Raw genomic sequence first — 18,882 nt, 5'->3', positions numbered from 1 at the left:
AAACTGCAAAATAAAATGTTCGCCTTGCTTCACTCGGCACCATACCTTCTCAGTCTTGGCTACTTTGCTCTGCTCAAGCTCCGGGAAGATATTTGATGTATTCAGAGTTTTAATTGATTTAAATCATGTTGTAATGTAAACTATTTCCTGTGACATCAGAGCTTAGGTACTTGCCCGTCCACCCGAAGCTGGGGCCCACCCAAATTTCCATTCCTAGCTATGCCACTGCTAGAAATGTATAATGCAAACACGCATGAACAGAACATTTTAGGGTTAGATGTCATGTCACAAATGAAGTTGATAATAAACACAGGTACATGCACTATGTCAGTAGGCATAAGCAACAAAATGCACAGAAATGGAACCCAGCAAAAAATCACATCTTTCCCTCTAGCAATCCAGGACTTGACTGAGCAGTACCCAGAAGTGTGGGCTTAACACATCAATGACTGCTGTAAGGCAGTGGGTGTGCTTATCACAATTGAAGGAGAGTCCCATCCTCCCCAGAAGCAGTAACTATTTAAGGTTTGTGTCTATTTAAGGTCTGGAGCAAGGCAACAATGGTCAGGGGTTTGAAGACATCCCTCCTAACAATCCACCCGAATACCAAATGGAAGACTGTGCACCTAAGTGGAAAGAAATAGAGCAAGCTGTGAAAAAAGCAAGGGCGTCATCATCTCCAGGGCCTAATGGAGTTCCATATAGAGTGTACAAGAGTGCTTCTGGAGTTCTATGAATCCTGTGGAAATTGATGAAAGTGGCATGGGAAAAACAGGTTGTACCAAGAGCATGGCATCGAGCAGGTGGAGTCTTTATACCAAAAGAAAAAGATTCTACAAGCATCAGTCAGTTTCGCCCTATTTCCCTATTAAACGTAGAAGGCAAGATTTTCTTCAGCATTATTGCTCAGAGATTGTCAACCTACCTATTAAAGAACTGCTTCATTGACACTTCATTATAAAAAGCGGGCATTCCATTTTTTAACTTCAGAATTCAACACTACATGGCAATGCCTAGAAGTTAAAAATGGCAGGATGTACAATTTCTCCACTGGCTTTTACCATGGCAATGGAAGTAATTATTAGGGCATCAAAATGGGTAGTGGAAGGAGAGTGCTTGGCTTCTGGAATGCAACTACCGCCAGTTTGAGCATACATGGATGACATGACAATGACTACAACAGTAGCCTGCACTAATCGGTTATTGGGCAAATGAACCAATAACATTAATGAGCATGAATGCAATTCAAGCCCACTAAATCAAGAAGCCTCTCTATAATTAAAGGTAAAGTAGTAGATAAAAGCTTCTACATTAATGGTGAGGCAATACCAACAGTGTCCGAGAAGCCAGTGAAAACTCTAGGGAGATGGTACGACAGGGTTCTGAAGGACACAGTTTGTGTGGGAGAAGTTAGAGAACAAGCAGTGGAAGGGTTGAAGAGCATAGACATCAGCGCTTTACCAGGCAAACTGAAACTCTAGTGCTTTCAGTTTGGTCTACTGAAAAGACTGCTGTGGCCCCTGACTGTGTAAGAGGTTCCCTTGACAATAGTTGAGAAGCTGGAAGCTTTAATCAGTTCATATGTTAGGAAATGGTTGGGAGTTCCACGCTGCCTCAGCAGAGTGGGACTTTATGGTAAAGGAATACTGCAGCTACCAATCTCAGCTCTAACCAAGGAGTTTGTGCGCCAAAGTCTGACTGGAAAAGACATTAGTAGATTTACGTGACAAATGTGTAAGTGAGGCAGCACCTGTGTTGAAAACTGTAAGAATATGGGTGGCAAAGAAAGCAGTGGAAGATGCTAAGGCTGCCCTTTGAATCTGAGATATTATGGGGCAAGTTCAACATGGAAAAGGAGGTCTTGGTATCATATCAGCTCCTTCTACACGGCACAAGGCAACCCCATCTCAACGGAGGAAGCTGGTAGTCAATGAAGTGCAAAAGCAGGAGGAGAGGATCAGGTGTTTAAAAGTCATTTCTCAGGCCAAGCAGGGAGAATGGATGAGATGGGAAAGTGTTGAACAACGTAAGATTGGTTGGGAAGACCTATAGACAATAGAACAGAGCAGGATCAGTTTCCTTATCAGATCAACATATGATGTTCTCCCATCACCACAGAACCGAAACCTCTGGGTGGGTGAGGATCCCTCATGTCCTTTGTGTTCATCATCTGCAACATTAAGGCACATTTTGACAGGATGTAAGGTAGGTCTTAGCCAAGGACGGTTTACTTGGTGGCATAAACATGTGCTGCGATCTTTGGCCTTAGCATTGGAAGACAAGCGTAACCTGACCAATAAGTTGCCACCAGTTCTATTAAAGCATTTCACACAAAAGACAATATTCCTCCGTCGAGGAGAGAGACCATCAAGAAAAGGAGTTAAAACCAAGCCTTGCCCAAAGGACAACTCGAAGCTGCTAGAGACTGGAAGATGCTGGCAGATGTTGGTCAACAGCTTATTTTTCCACCTGAGATTGCCACGACTAACCTTCGACCAGACATTCTCTTGTGGTCTGGATCAGCACGCCTTGTTCATCTGGTAGAGTTAACAGTGCCATGGGACAATGCTGTGGATAGTTTACACAGTGGAGGTGGGTTGTCGAGGATTTGTGGCACACTCTACTACTCGGTTTCTCAGAGATGTTGGGTTCAGTGGCCAAGAGTTGCGTCGCACAGTGAAGAACTTATCTGAAGCAGCAGAAAGGAGCAGCAACTGGCTGTGGTTGAGACATAAAGATTCTGGATGGGGATCTCAAGCACAATAGAAAGAAAGCAACACTGATGTACAGCTGAGTGGGGGATTGGGGGGTGATGCTGGGATGCCAGAATCACTATTGAGCCCTCTTGAGGTGTCATGGGCTAGTTGATGAAACACCAAGGATGGAAGGTGTCCACTTGAAGACCCCAGAGATGTACCCTACTTAGCTCAATCCAGACAGTCATGCTGATGCGCTGGGGAGACCGCACTGGGTTGATCCCCGGAGCCAGCATCACAGCCGTTGTGTGTGTTAATGTGCTGGGGAGGGAAAATAAGCTGATCCCTGGAGCCAGCATTACACTTCAGCAATCAACGCTAGACAGAAGGATATCTACATCATCAGATGGAAAGCAAAGCAAATGGATGGAGATGCAGATGGATCACACTAGTTTACTGTAAAGCTACGTCTTAGTTGGTGCTTATCTTGGCAATAGCCGAGTTCAAATCAGCATGAAGTTTAACATATACTCTCATGTAATGGAAATCTTAAACCTGAAGCAGCTGAAGCAGTAAAGGGTATTATTACAGACCTGTTGAAATGGAATAGTAGTTGAATGTAACTCATCCACAAACAGTCCCTGTGGCAGGCTGGTGAGTGGATAGAGGCCCAGAGACAGACTGCAGTTCAAAAAAATAACTATTTTATTATAAATAAACACAAAATGAAAGGGCACAAGGGCCAAAACAAAACAATTTAAACACAAAGAAAGACAAAAAGCAAAATTTACAAAAATAACAGTTTCCAGGCTGGGCAATGCCTTCACTGGATTCAAGTTTTCCAAACAACCAAAAAAAACCAACCTGCTTCCTCAGCTCCCTCTCCCCAAATGAGAAGCAGAGGCCTCCTTTTATATCAGGTGGCTGGGCGCTGATTGATCGTTAATCAACCTAATCAACTAATCAACCCCAGCCACCTGAACATAATAAACCCAGGCAGGTAGGGGAAGTTAACCCCATCTCTGCCAATTTAAAGGGCAGAGCTTTGCTCTACCACACACCTCCCCCCATGTACAACGTACACCGGCCGCAATCGGCCAACTCCCCCCTTCCCCCCACCCTCCCCACCCCCCTCCCCCCAAGAGTCCAATTATGTCCCTTGGGTGGGCTGTTATGGTGGGTGGTGGTGGGCGGGGTTGATGTCGGAGCCCCCAAGCCTTCTTTGGTTGAGGGGGCCCCGAATGTCCAAGGTAGCATGGCGACGGCGGCCCGGCTCCCTCTGGTGGCGGAGGCGGCGAAGGCGGCCCGGCTCCCTCTGGTGGCGGAGGCGGCGGCGGCCCGGCTCCCTCTGGTGGCGGGGGCGGCGGCCCGGCCCCTCTGCCGCGGCGGGGCGGCGCGGCGGCGGGCCGGCCGGGCCGGGGATACCACCGCCTACCAGCCCCGCGCGACGGCGCACGGCGGCCTTGGAGGCCACCGCGGCCGCGACGGCGGCGCCGCTGTCCGACTGCCGGCTCCCGCTGCCGACCGGGGGCGCCCGCGGCCGCGGCCCGGCTCCCTCTGGTGGCGGGGCGGAGGCGGCGGCGGCGGCCCGGCTCCCTCTGGTGGCGGGGGCGGCGACGGCGGCGGCCCGGCTCCCTCTGGTGGCGGAGGCGGCGACGGCGGCCCGGCTCCCTCTGGTGGCGGAGGCGGCGGCCCGGCTCCCTCTGGTGGCGGAGGCGGCGGCCCGGCTCCCTCTGGTGGCGGAGGCGGCGCGGCCCGGCTCCCTCTGGTGGCGGAGGCGGCGGCGGCGGCCCGGCTCCCTCTGGTGGCGGAGGCGGCGACTGCGGCCCGGCTCCCTCTGGTGGCGGGGGCGAGGACTGCGGCCCGGCCCGGCTCCCTCTGGTGGCGGAGGCGGCGACGGCGGCCCGGCTCCCTCTGGGCTCTGAGGCGGCGACGGCGGCCCGGCTCTCTCTGGCTCTGGGAGCGGCGGCTCCTCCCCTCTCTGGCTCTGGGAGCGACGGCAGCTCCTCACCCCTCTCTGGCTCTGGGAGCGACGGCAGCTCCTCACCCCTCTCTGGCTCTGGGAGCGACGGCAGCTCCTCACCCCTCTCTGGCTCTGGGAGCGACGGCAGCTCCTCACCCCTCTCTGGCTCTGGGGACGACGGCAGCTCCTCACCCCTCTCTGGCTCTGGGAGCGACGGCAGCTCCTCACCCCTCTCTGGCTCTGGGAGCGACGGCAGCTCCTCACCCCTCTCTGGCTCTGGGAGCGACGGCAGCTCCTCACCCCTCTCTGGCTCTGGGAGCGACGGCGGCTCCTCACCCCTCTCTGGCTCTGGGAGCGACGGCGGCTCCTCACCCCTCTCTGGCTCTGGGAGCGACGGCAGCTCCTCACCCCTCTCTGGCTCTGGGAGCGACGGCGGCTCCTCACCCCTCTCTGGCTCTGGGAGCGACGGCGGCTCCTCACCCCTCTCTGGCTCTGGGAGCGACGGCAGCTCCTCACCCCTCTCTGGCTCTGGGAGCGACGGCGGCTCCTCACCCCTCTCTGGCTCTGGGGACGACGGCAGCTCCTCACCCCTCTCTGGCTCTGGGGACGACGGCTCACCCCTCTTTATTGGAGTGACCGGGGCATCTCCCATGTCTACCGCCAGGTAATTAACCACCATGAGGGCAACCTCTGGGAAGGAGGCCGGGTGGTGCTGTTCCTCCCACTGTTCCCACCTCTCCCCATCTCGACGCCACAGCGTGTTGATAACTATGGGGAGATCGTGGACGAGGTCTGCCTCAGGGTGCATCAACCAGTCCCAGATCTCCTGTGAAGGTGGTGAAGGTGGTGGTGCTGGAGGTAGTGGGGTGGCCCCTGATGCCCGGGGTGAACACGGCACCTCTTCCTGGGCCTGGTTGTAGGGGCATCCTGCCCAGTTGTGGCCGTCCTCCTCACACCGGCCACACCAGTTTGCCGGTGGCACGTCTGGGCAGGACCGCCAACGATGGTCCTCCTTCCCACACCAGGAACACCAGGGGAAGAGGCTGGCCGGGTCCTCCAGCGGTGGCTGCAGCAGCTTACATTTCTTCAGCTGCTGCTGCTTTTCCTGCCTTTGCCGCTGTCTGCTCTTCTTTCCCATTTTTTTTTTTTCAAAAAAAAAAAAAAAAACAACCTGCTTCCTCAGCTCCCTCTCCCCAAATGAGAAGCAGAGGCCTCCTTTTATATCAGGTGGCTGGGCGCTGATTGATCGTTAATCAACCTAATCAACTAATCAACCCCAGCCACCTGAACATAATAAACCCAGGCAGGTAGGGGAAGTTAACCCCATCTCTGCCAATTTAAAGGGCAGAGCTTTGCTCTGCCACAGTCCCATTTGGCCGGTGCCCAAAGGGGAAGGGAAATGGAGACTGACTATTGCCTACCAAAGATTGAATCAAGCAATGCCTAAAATGGTACAAATTGTAGCTAACCCACATGCAGTCCTCACTGAAGTACCTGCTTATGCAAGCTGGTTTTTCATGACTGATATTAGTAATGGTTTTTTGGAGTTTACCAATGGAAGTTCGCATTTACCGTAAAAGCTATACAATTTACCTGGAAACGAATGCTATTAGGATATCACAACTCACCAGTGATATTCCATCAATCTAGTAAAGGCAAGACGATGCCTTGACAACAACCAACACGGAACTGTGTTACAATATGTTGATGACCTTTTGTTATGTATTTCTTCTCTTGCAGAGGCACAGAAGTTGTTGCATGATACACTGGCAGTCGTGCAAGAACAAGGATAAAAGTGCAACCCAAAGAAGGCACAGGTATTACAAGAACAGATAACATACTTGGGACATGTGTTAAGTTATAACAGTAAAGCTGTTAGCCCAGATAGGAAACAAACATTTACACTAAATCCCAAAGCCAAGATCCATGATTGAACAAAGACAATTCTTAGGAACCACAAACTATGTAAGAGAATAGATACAACTATGTATGAGAATAGAGGACTATGCCATCTCTGCAGTTCCACTGTATGACATGTTAAAAGATGTGCCAGGAAAACTAGATTTACTAGAATGGACACAGGAAGCAGAACAGGGTTTCAATACATTGAAACAACAAATATGTGATGCACCAGCACTAGGCATACCATGCATGGATGCCTCGTTTCACCTACAGGTGGGGGTAATGGAAAAGACAATACATTGTGTATTGGCACAAGAATATGGTGACCGTCATAGGCCAGTGGGGTACTTCTCACGAAAGAAGACCCTTACTGAGCATGGGTATCCCACATGCAAGACATTTTCAGGTGCCGTATGTTGGGCCACAGATACAACTGAACCACTTGTTGGGTTCTCACCCCTGATAATACCATTGAAGATGATGGTGCAAGGCAAATTACAAGGTGTGTCAATGGCAACGCAAGAGATATCACAACAGGCTATACATAATGGATACCATGCCAGAACATGGTATCCATATATGGTTACGTGGGCCCGAAGGGGATTTATCACCACAACAGGGAGCAATATTAAACATCAAGCATTAATCAAACACATTTGGACACAAAAGGGGCCTTTCAACAGCAGTTATGAAGGTCAAAGTACATCAAAAATTAGAATGTAGTCCCAAAGAAAGAGATAATAATTATGTTGACAGAGATGACAAGAGAGGCAGACAAGAAGGAGAGTTATGGGCACTCAGTAGAGTGGACCCTATATCTACTCCTACCAATGAAATACACAGAACAAAAATATAAACGCAACATGTAAAGTGTTGGTCCCATGTTTCATGAGCTGAAATAAAAGATCCCAGAAATTTTCCATACTCACAAAAAGCTTATTTCTCTTAGATTATGTGCACAAACACAATTGCATTTTATCGATTGGAATTTGAATGCACAGAGATACCGTGACGAGATCCAGAGGCCCATTGTCGTGCCATTCATCACCTCATGTTTCAGCATGATTTTGCACGGCCCCATATCGCAAGGATCTGTACACAATTCCTGGAAGCTGAAAATGTCCCAGTTCTTCCAAAAGGGCTCACATTAAGCCTGTGTTGGCATAATTGCATTGGCTTCCTGTGCGTTACAGAACTGATTTTAAAATTCTATTATTAGTTTTTAAAGCACTGAATGGACTATCTCCACAATATCTATATGATATGCTAATTCCTTATCAGCCCGAACGCACTCTGAGATCTGCAAATGCTGGTCTTTTATGTATTCCGATGGTGAATGGTAAAAGTTTTATTTTTACTTCTGTTTTTAATAACTGTACTCTTTTCTTACTGTTTATTATTGTATTGTTGTATTTGTTTTCTGTATGTAAAGAACTTTGAGTTGTATTGTAAATGAATTGTGCTATATAAATAAAGGTTTATTATTATTATTATTATTATTATTATTATTATTATTATTATTATTATTATTATTATTATAAAAGAATGTGGAAACTGAAAATGAAAGTAGACATACTCAGCAAACAGAGTATGAAGTGGGAGACAAAGTCATGCTAATACAACATGTAAAACAGGGTCTGAGCCCCCAGTGGAACTCCTCTACCAGTGTGTGTATTAGAAGAAACAGCCAAGGTCAATGGGTACACAAGACCCAAACCAAACTATACAAAATCAACAAAGCAGAGGTTGTTAGCGCTGCTCCTCTGACAAAAATAAAGGAGACAAACTTTAATATTGGAATTTGTGAAAATAACTGAACGTGGGTGTGAGAGATCCAATGATTCTTGGTGTTAGAGCTCCCTCCCGAAGTGTGAGGCCACTATGTAAAAGGAACAGAGTACCCTTAATCAAATGGCATAACAATCTATTCCTTAGGGTAGGTGGAAATCGGTCAATTAGGCTGAGCTACGATACCCAAGCTCAATGACTCGGACGTGAAACAACGTGGCATCTGAGGATTGGAGGAGCGGAACGCTCATTAACCTAGGGGTCATGAGTGAGGGTATAAATAGGGGGCATAGTGTAAGCGATCTGTTCCTTGGTAAATGATTAGTGTTTTAACCTACAAGGAATCTGTGTTGCAGTACTGTGAACAGTGAGTTTTGTCTTGTGTTTGTTAATGGTTATCTGTTTCTTAATAGACTACCAGTAGCATGATCTGGAGCTGTAACGAAAGCCAGCATAAACCTGGACATCACTTTCACCTCTGTATTTCACGGAGAACTGTAATACACCACTAGCACTTATTCACTGTCATTAAGAACTGTGTCTTGTGTTTTGGTGTGTTAAACTGGACTTTTGGTTGTGGGTCAAACCTGTGGGATTTTTACAAACAAACTGATACACGCCGCTCTATTCACTTCCATAATTTATTATTTACAGGTGTTTGTCATAAGCTCTGGGCATTGCATTTAACTGCACTGCACTGCACTGCACTCACCTGTACCCACTCCCCACTTTGCCACAGTGGGGCACGTGGATACAGAGCCACAGGAATAAGCACTAAGTGAGTTTGTTTCTCTTACAGGGACGCCCCGGATTCACGCTAACCTTTATCTTTACAGAACCAAACCGCCAGTGAACTGTGAAGGTCCACAGATTTGGCAAATTCCGACCTGGATAGGCACGTCACATGACTATCCATATAACGAGAATTGTACAAAAATACCTCTTTTTGCAGGCTCCTCAAATCCTCAAATGGACTTATCTATTGCTACTAACCACACGCTATACACTATAACATATAAACATCCTCAATGTCAAAATAGTGAGGTATGCGGTAATAAGACAGAAATTATCCAATGGTTGCCACATAAATATGGGCCAAAAGACCCATATGGCATCTGGCAATACAGCATGTATAGTCAAGTAAATCAAACTAATCAAACATCAAACAAACAAATCAGACACCATGTCCCTTACCCTCTGCTATTCCTAATCTACATTAATGATTTAGATTCTGGTATAGTAAGCAAACTTGTTAAATTTGCAGACGACACAAAAGTAGGAGGAGTGGCAAACACTGTTGCAGCAGCAAAGGTCATTCAAAATGATCTAGACAAGATTCAGAACTGGGCAGACACATGGCAAATGACATTTAATAGAGAAAAGTGTAAGGTACTGCACGCAGGAAATAAAAATGTACATTATAAATATCATATGGGAGATATTGAAATTGGAGAAGGAATCTATGAAAAAGACCTAGGAGTTTCTGTTGACTCAGAAATGTCTTCATCTAGGCAATGTGGGGAAGCTATAAAAAAGGCTAACAAGATGCTCGGATACATTGTGAAAAGTGTTGAATTTAAATCAAGGGAAGTAATGTTAAAACTGTACAATGCACTTGTAAGACCTCATCTTGAATATTGTGGTCAGTTCTGGTCACCTCGCTATAAAAAAGATATTGCTGCTCTAGAAAGAGTGCAAAGAAGAGCGACCAGAATTATTCCGGGCTTAAAAGGCATGTCATATGCAGACAGGCTAAAATAATTGAATCTGTTCAGTCTTGAACAAAGAAGACTACGTGGCGACCTAATTCAAGCATTCAAAATTCTAAAAGGTATTGACAGTGTCGACCCAAGGGACTTTTTCAGCCTGAAAAAAGAAACAAGGACCAGGGGTCACAAATGGAGTTTAGAAAAAGGGGCATTCAGAACAGAAAATAGGAGACACTTTTTTTACACAGAGAATTGTGAGGGTCTGAAATCAACTCCCCAGTAATGTTGTTGAAGCTGACACCCTGGGATCCTTCAAGAAGCTGCTTGATGAGATTTTGGGATCAATAAGCTACTAACAACCAAACGAGCAAGATGGGCCGAATGGCCTCCTCTCGTTTGTAAACTTTCTTATGTTCTTATGTTCTTATGTTCTTACCCTACTTATATAAGGTACAACAACTTGGGGCAGGTGGAAAAACCAACAACCTCGATGTTTCCCTTGCCCAGATACCTATGTCACCCCTCCTCCTGGGTTGATTGAAATTGGAGACCTGTTGGGATTACTGGAAAATGTAATATGGCATAGAGTAATGGTACATTGTAATTACTCATTCAAGATATTTACTCAAAATTGTTCTAGTTTCCCCACCTTAATAAACATTTTCCAATGACAATTAAACCAAAATACTGAAAAATACTTACAAAAAAGTATGCTTGCTTCAATAAGTACAACACATAACTGACGTGAAGTACTGTCTGAATTAGCTGGATGGTTTGGGGCAGCCCAATCTACAATGAATGGAATAAATGCTGAATTCCAACGAGATAACAATGTAACAAATGTACGGAATGCGCAAGGCATAATGCATTCCGCAACTGGGGTGCACCGTACAGCTAATGCAATACAGCTAATGGTAAAGTCTATCAAAACCCTCTTACAGGCTACTAGGGTGTTAATGTAACACAACATGAAGAAAAATGTTACCAAATGGATACGGCCATGGTGAACCATTTTGACCGAAACATAAATGATCTCCTCTTTGGATGTTTACCAGTGTTGCATAGAAAATCACTCCAACGTGTTAAGGCAGGTGGTTTAGGTATCGAATGGGCTGTTGATGTACGGGACGCCATCCTGATCCGCCCATATTGAGGCCTGTATCATACCACTAATATCAACTACCAAATCTTAATTCAAAACGGTTCAACCATTGGGATGTGGGGTGGGTAGGAAATGGTAGTTTGTACAGCCTTGATTTTTGTCATATGTACTTGCAATGGACAAATTAATCTGACAAATGTATACTTACATGCAACTGTTAGACCACTTATAGGCTTTGAACAGATTATGCAATTCAATAGAACACATTGGTGCATCACCTCTGATCGTACACACATATCTATGGGATTAAGAACATGTGAAACAAATGTCTCATTGTATATATGTGAACCACACTTATGCAAACTATTAATATGCTAATATTGTTATTGAGAATTTACTAATATAACAGCATGTTGAATGATGTTTGGTGAAACATATATTTCTTGATCACAGATTGGTAGTAACACTGTATAAAGCAGTCCCTTAAGGATATAACTATAGAACAATTTACTACACCATTGAATGTGTGATTGTCTCTCCAGATATCTGCTTATATGCAATAAACAACTTTAACAATCTATTCTCGGATTTGAAGTGTTGTGCTCCAGCTTTTCAAGGACCCTACAAGGACATCCAGGAGAGACAGGTTAAAGAGATCCCAGGATACTTCTGAAGGCGGTCAAGAAGAATGACATGATTTGTGGTGTCAAAAGCATCTGTTAGGTCAAGGACGACAAGCACAGATGGAACACCAGCATCAGCATTGAGCAGCATCCAGCATCAGCATTGAGCACAATCCGGAGCAGAGCAGTTTCAGTACTGTGATGCAACCGGAAACCAGACTGTAGAGATACAAGCGATTGTTGTCGGTGAGATATTTTGTCAGCTGACTGGCTACAGTTCTTTCGAGAGGATTGGATAAATCAGCCAGGTTAAGGGAGGGTTTTTTGAGTACCGGTGTAACTCCAAGCAAGCTTGAAGGCAGCAGGAATCGAGGGACAGGTTGAGAGTGTGCATAATGGAGTGAGCAAAATCAGAAGCACAGAGGACAGACAAGATTAGTCGGCCAGGGGTCCAGGGGGCATGTGGCAGTATTTGATTTCAACAATAAGCCGGAAACACCAGTAATGGAGAGAGGGGAGAAGGAGGAGAGGGCAGGAGGGGTAACTGGAGTAGCGTCAAGGTGGTCAAGTAGTAAACTGGGTTTGAGGTGGGTGAGCGTAGAATAGATGTTGTCGATTTTGTTCTGAAAGAAAGAAGAGAAATCACGACAGGTAAGAGAAGAGGATGGACGGGAGTTGGATCTGTCGGTGGCTGGATGTAGGATTTGGTCAATGGTCTTAACCTCTTACGCCCCCCTGTTCCGCCCGCGGAACATGGTACTGCAATTACGCATTATATTTCAAAAATCATCTGTAATATTATTATTACTACTGTCAAACAGCAAAGCAATTTTTCGAATTCTCCATTTCACCGCTGAGATATTCTCTTCGCAATGTGTCTAGTACCTCACGGTTCAAAAACAACTCTGATCGACTAGCTGTGCTTTTCGCTGCTCTGGCCTTACATGTATCTGTTGCTAATGAAATCTCCCAGATCATGTTGTAGGGGAGGTCACAAGCTGTTCATTCATACCTTGACTTTGTTTGTAGCCTAATCCATTGAAGAGTAACCGATGCTCGGATGTAAACAAGACACATATTTGCAAGCGAGAGCGCAACATTACGCAGATAGGATCGAGGTTTCTTACCGTTTTCTGATCTTTTTTCAATTTAGAAAATTTAGAAAATCAAACGAAATGGCGCAGTGTTTCAAAGCATCTCAAAAGAAGTCAATTCAGTCTTTTTGAAGTTTTGGAGGAGATGGATAATAGTGAAAGTGACGGCGAAAATGATCCAACTTTCTGGGTTGGAGAGCGCTGAGTCAGCGTCTGTGAAGCAACATTTGAAGATGGATTGGAGCCTCTTCAGGATTTGCAAGTATAATGGATCCACGCTACATTTATTATTATTATTATTATTATTATTATTATTATTATTATTATTATTATTATTATTATTATGCGTAATTTTCTATATGCATTTTTACTGTAAATGTTATTAGAAAATGCAACCATTTGACTCTCAAGGGGCACATAGAAATAACATTTTTTTTAACAATTTTTATTGCATAGTAAAGAGCAACACCATGTCTCATCTGTGCTGTGCTGCTGTATACGGTCCCTGATCTTTACGATGCAATACAAGTTGCAAGAAGTAATTGTTGCTTCCCAGTGGTCTTTATTATTTTCTCATTGATGTTAATTGATTTAGATTATTGCATGGGAGTGTTTAGCAAACTTTTTTATATTTCCATGATTACAAAGAGTGATGTTACTCACCTAGAGACAGTATAGGTTTCTTAGCCTTTCAAGATAAGCTGTCTGCCTGCTCCAACAATTTCAGTCTGGCAACCTGATTTAGAACAAAAGGTGTCTGCAATCTCATTATTATTATTATTATTATTATTATTATTATTATTATTATTATTATTATTATTATTATTATTTATATATTTGGAAGATAATGTGATTTATTTAAGGCCATAGCTCTCCAGGTGGAAATTGCCTGTGGGAGGCTTGGGGTTTAACAGGTTAAAGAGAATACTGGGTTTACCGTGTCCAGTAGCTATGATTTCAGAGAACTACTTCAAGTGCATGCCTGTAGCCAGATCTCTCTGTGAGCCGTTAGTCCAGATGATTTCCACTTGCGCTCAGGCTTGTGGCAGGCAGACTCAAGCACTCGAAGATCGAGGGTGTACCATAGGTAGTTTCAATCTTTCTTGATGGTTCTGGTTGTAAGCTGGTCAATGACTAAGGGTGGTGTTGTAGAGGGTCACCGCATCATCAACTGAGGACCGGAGAGTGCCAGTTAGAGGGGATGCAGAGACACATTCCAAGAGTTTCAGAGGATATAGGAGATTCTTGGGACGGAAGGAGATAACAGTGTCAGTAGTGGAGGAAGGAGTGTGGTGGAAGTATAATTTCCAGACCCTATAACCGAGACTCTGTAGAACAGACAAAGTTGAGTAAAACAAAAGCTTTTATTAAGTCTGCAGACTGGAGTTTAACAGAGCAATACAGGCTCTGCAAGCAATCGCAAAGAAGCTCTAATCTTCTATTTCTATCTTCCCCTTATATAGGCAGTTGTTCTGAGTGTACGTAACTTTTGTCACATATCAGCTAGTTAATTGTATGCAAACATTTTGTTCAACACTTGCAGACAGCCAGACAAGACTTGTGGTTTATCTTGTGTCCTGTTTACTAACTTTTTCTATTGCTTACTGATTTGTTAAGTTAGTTGCTATGAGAAGTTGGTCCTTTACTAACATACCTTGGTCTTTACATGGCTGACGCGACACCAGCTGAATGTGCGAGCTCCCCACAAGTCTTGTCTGCTGAAACCAAAAACACATCCTTTTATTTTATTTCTATATACAATTTTTAATACTTATAAAAGCAAAACACATATTACTTGATAACTCTTTTTCTACTTATCGTATTGACACCTTAAACATAAAAAGTAAACAGAAAGCAAAGAGTAATTTTCCCACCACAGGAGCAAGGAGATTAATATTAGAAGTGATTAAGAAATGGTCAGAGAGAACAATATCTGAGACGGAGAGACCTAGTGATGCTCAGATCCAGAGTGTGTCCTTGGGTGTGAATGGGAACGTTGACAGTTTGAGAGAGCCCAAGGCAGTCAAGAATTGTGTTGAAGTTACCTAGGAGTAGGATTTTGTCAGTAGAAGTGCAGATGAGGGAGAGGAATTCTGAAAACTCAGCAATAAAAGCAGAGTTGCTCTTAGGTGGACTGTAGATAACAGCAAGGATGAGGGACATGGGAGAGGGGCACATGATGACAAGATCCATACATAGAAATGATAAATATAGAGGCTCTACCCATGGGTGCTGAAAATGAAAGGGGGGGTGAAATATTTAAATATACACAAAATCACCATTTTGTGTACATTTCACCATCAAAATATGCCCAGACCAAGTGAGTTTCATAACGAATAAGACATAGCGGCACAAAGTCTAAAATATTTATGTAAGACTCAAAGCAACAAGACAATATATTAACTCATTGCAAATCAGATGTTGCAAATCAGATGTACTGTCCTTAGATGGTTTTTTTAAATAAATACAAATAAAATACATTAATCTTCGGCACTAAAATGCCTTCATTCTATTCGGCACGTTTAATAGGTCTATTCACACATTATACATTGTGCTGGTCTCTAACGTAACACAGATCTCACTTGAGTACATGTTACAGACACCCATACTAATCGAGAAAGTTCTGTTTTTCATACATTCGTAGCGTAGACGCATTGGGAAGCAAAGTTACAACTTTAAAGGCAGTGCAATACTGCTTGACATTTGGTAGCAACTGTTAATTAATATAGGGTTGGTAGATTTTTACATGTAACCCTGTATATATACAGTTGTAGTGTGCAAGGTATATTTGTATTTTGACTGGTTTAAATTGTAATGAATACCTTGTTTTGAATTAAAATCATGTATAACCCGATCCTTATCGGAATAATCAGACTAGATAAACCACGTTTCTAGTGAATACAAGGTAACAGTTTTATTAGAAATAAAACTAAATAAAGGAAAAATTATTAGTATCTCTGTCCCAGCTCGTTGCAGGCTGGTCTCCAGGTTATTACAGTTCAAAGACTGGTTTGTTGTTTCATGTCGCACTCATACTTTTGTAGGTCTCTTTCTACCCCTGTGATTGGATAGTTGGGTTAATTTGGGCAGTGCCTGAGCCCACGTGCAGTGTTTTTCATTGGTTTTTATGACATAGACTGGTTCTTGTCTTAAGTGTGAACTATTGGCTTGTGGCGCCGAATGGGTCATTCAGCGATCGTGAAGATAAGCCATGTGTCCAGTATTTAGTTTACAACTCTTTTTAAAAGCACTCTTTGTCAGTGGGGGAGTTGAAGAACAGAAACCAAGAAGACACAGAGAATGGTTTAAGATTCCCCCCTGTATATTCCAATTCTGTTACTTTCATGCACAGAATGATATGATGACCCCCCCCTTGACACTACACAGAGAACTCCAAAAGCATTTGGACAGTGATACATTTTTTGTTGTTTTGGCTCTGTATTCCAGCACTTTGGATTTTAAATGATACAATGACTATGGCGTTAAAGTGCAGACTGTCAATTTGAGGGTATTTTCATCCATATCGGATGAACCGTTTAGAAATTATAGCACGTTTTGTACATAGCATTTGGACAGATTAACATTATGTACAATAAAGTAGTCATGTTTAGTACTTGGTCGCATATCCTTTGCATGCAATGATTGCCTGAATTCTAAAAGGTATTGACAATGTCCACCCAAAGGACTTTTTTAACCTGAAAAAAGAAACAAGGACCAGGGGTCACAAATGGAGATTAGACAAAGGGGCATTCAGAACAGAAAATAAGAGGCACTTTTTTACACAGAGAATTGTGAGAGTCTGGAATCAAGTCCCCAGTAATGTTGTTCAAGCTGACACCCTGGGATCCTTCAAGAAGCTGCTTGATGAGATTCTGGGATCAATAAGCTACTAACAACCAAACGAGCAAGATGGGCCGAATGGCTTCCTCTCGTTTGTAAACTTTCTTATGTTCTTATGTTCTTAAATGCATACTCAATTGGATTCTGATCGGGTAGTGACTTGGCCAGTCGAGAATTTTCCACTTTTTGGCCCTGAAAAATTCCTTGTTTGCTATAGCAGTGTGTTTGGGGTCTTTGTCCTGCTGCATGATGAAGAGCTGTCCAACGAGTTTGGAGACATTTGGTTGTATCTGGGCAGACAAGATGTTTCTGTACATTTCAGAATTCATCCTGCTGCTTCTGTCAGCAGTCACATCATCAATGAAGACAAGTGAGCCAGTTCCAGTTGCAGCCATACATGCCCAAGCCATAAAACTACCTCCACCACATTTCACAGATGAGGTGGTATACTTTGGATCATGGGCAGTTCCTTTTTTTCTCCACACTTTCCTCTTTCCATCACTTTGGTGTCTCTTCTGTCCATAGGACATTGTCCAGAACGCTACAGGCTCTTTTAGGTACTTTTACGCAAACTATAACCTGGCCATTCTGTTCTTGAGGCCTACTAGTGGTTTGCATCTTGTGGTGTACCCTCTGAAATTCTGCTGGTGTACTCTTCTGAGTATTGTAGTCTTTGACACATCTATGTCTATCTCCTGGAGAGTGTTCCTGATCTGTTGGACTGTTGTTAGGGGGGATTCTTTGGTCACCACTGTAGTGGTCTTCCTTGATCTACCAGGTCATTTGCTATTGCTGAGCTCACCAGTGCTTTCTTTCTTCTTAATGATGTACCAAACAGTTGATTTTGGCACACCTAATGTTTTGGCTATGTCCCTGATTGATTTTTTCTGATTTTTCTGCCTCATGATGGCCAGCTTTACTTGCAATGACACTTCTTTGGTCCTCATGTTGTCAGACACCAGCAACAGACTCCAAAGGCAAATGCAAAGCCTAGAATCAAGACTAGACATTGACAGCTCTCTTGTGCATGCACTAACGATGCAAACAAACACACCTGCCTAATAAGAAACAGCTATGAAGGATTTTATACTGGCACATAGACAGAGATGCAGTATCTATCACCTCAGAGAAAAATTAAGACAAAACCAGCTGGAGGACCAATAAAATGAGAGAGGGGTGGGACATTGAACAGAATGCTCGAGGAAAGAGAGGTGCTGAAGAACGATGAGACTGAGCTCTGAAAAGGGGCAGATAGATTTTGGATTCGGTTGAAATTAAAAATACGAAAAGCAAGTATTAGTTTCCCAACTAATAAATAATAGCGACAGGGTTATCTATGTACGTGCATCTACTCAGAGTATGGATATAAGTGAAACTAAATAGAGCACAGCTTGCACAACCCACATTACTATTACGTTTAATACAAGTCAGCTGTATTTATTAAGTAAAGATCTTTGTTTTTACAAAATACATTGATGTGTGTTAGGATTGATCAGAGACTGACATGAAAGGTAGCCGCGACTGTAATGCTCACTGGACGTAGCTGCTTGGAATCCTGTTTAGCGCAGAGTAACTGAAGGATACTCCATTAGCAGAGGGAGACGTCATTTTGCAGAGTGAGGCATGGATATACGGAAAAGGTGCGAGTACTGTGTTTATACCCATGGAAATATCTGTTACCATTTAGTTAGCCTAGATAGTATTGTTACCTTGTGTATAATAAGGCTTTCAGAGGGACGAATAAGAGCATTTTCCAGCCACACCAATTTCAAATGCAATTAATATGGTTATTTTGATGCAATCTCTATAAGACCATTATTGTTGCCTGTTGTTGTTATTACCATTTCTATTCTGGGTGTGCATGTAAAATATATGTCTATGAAAGTATTCCATTTGCTGGTACCAGCTTGCATTTAATATTGTGTTACCATTATCCAACATAAATCTATATCTGACTGCCTTGCGTAGCCCAATAAAATTCTATGTGGTTAACTCATTATCTTTGTCCTGCGTGGGTTATTTGACTGAGAGTATACAGTTACTATTTCTTAGCGAGGGGAATACATTTTTGCAGCCCCATACCAAGGTAGAGGCATCGCCAATTAGAAATATCCTATTGTGATACCACTGAGTTGGGAGAACTGAAGTTATCTTCAGGATTGTTC

General features: G+C 43.8%; 1 long non-coding RNA gene across 1 annotated transcript; it reads right to left on the bottom strand.

Moving 5' to 3' along the window:
* Positions 1 to 674: 674 nt before the first annotated feature.
* Positions 675 to 16,526, bottom strand: LOC121325751. The gene is made up of 3 exons (XR_005951366.1): positions 16,439 to 16,526; positions 8,854 to 8,857; positions 675 to 686 (listed from the first exon to the last, which is right to left on the bottom strand). It is a non-coding gene; the product is annotated as an uncharacterized LOC121325751 (long non-coding RNA).
* Positions 16,527 to 18,882: the final 2,356 nt, after the last annotated feature.

This window comes from Polyodon spathula, chromosome 13 (assembly GCF_017654505.1).
Source record: "Polyodon spathula isolate WHYD16114869_AA chromosome 13, ASM1765450v1, whole genome shotgun sequence".
Taxonomy (NCBI): Eukaryota; Metazoa; Chordata; class Actinopteri; order Acipenseriformes; family Polyodontidae; genus Polyodon; species Polyodon spathula.
The sequence above is the reverse complement of the archived record's forward strand: the minus strand, read 5'-3'. Positions and strand labels throughout refer to the sequence as shown.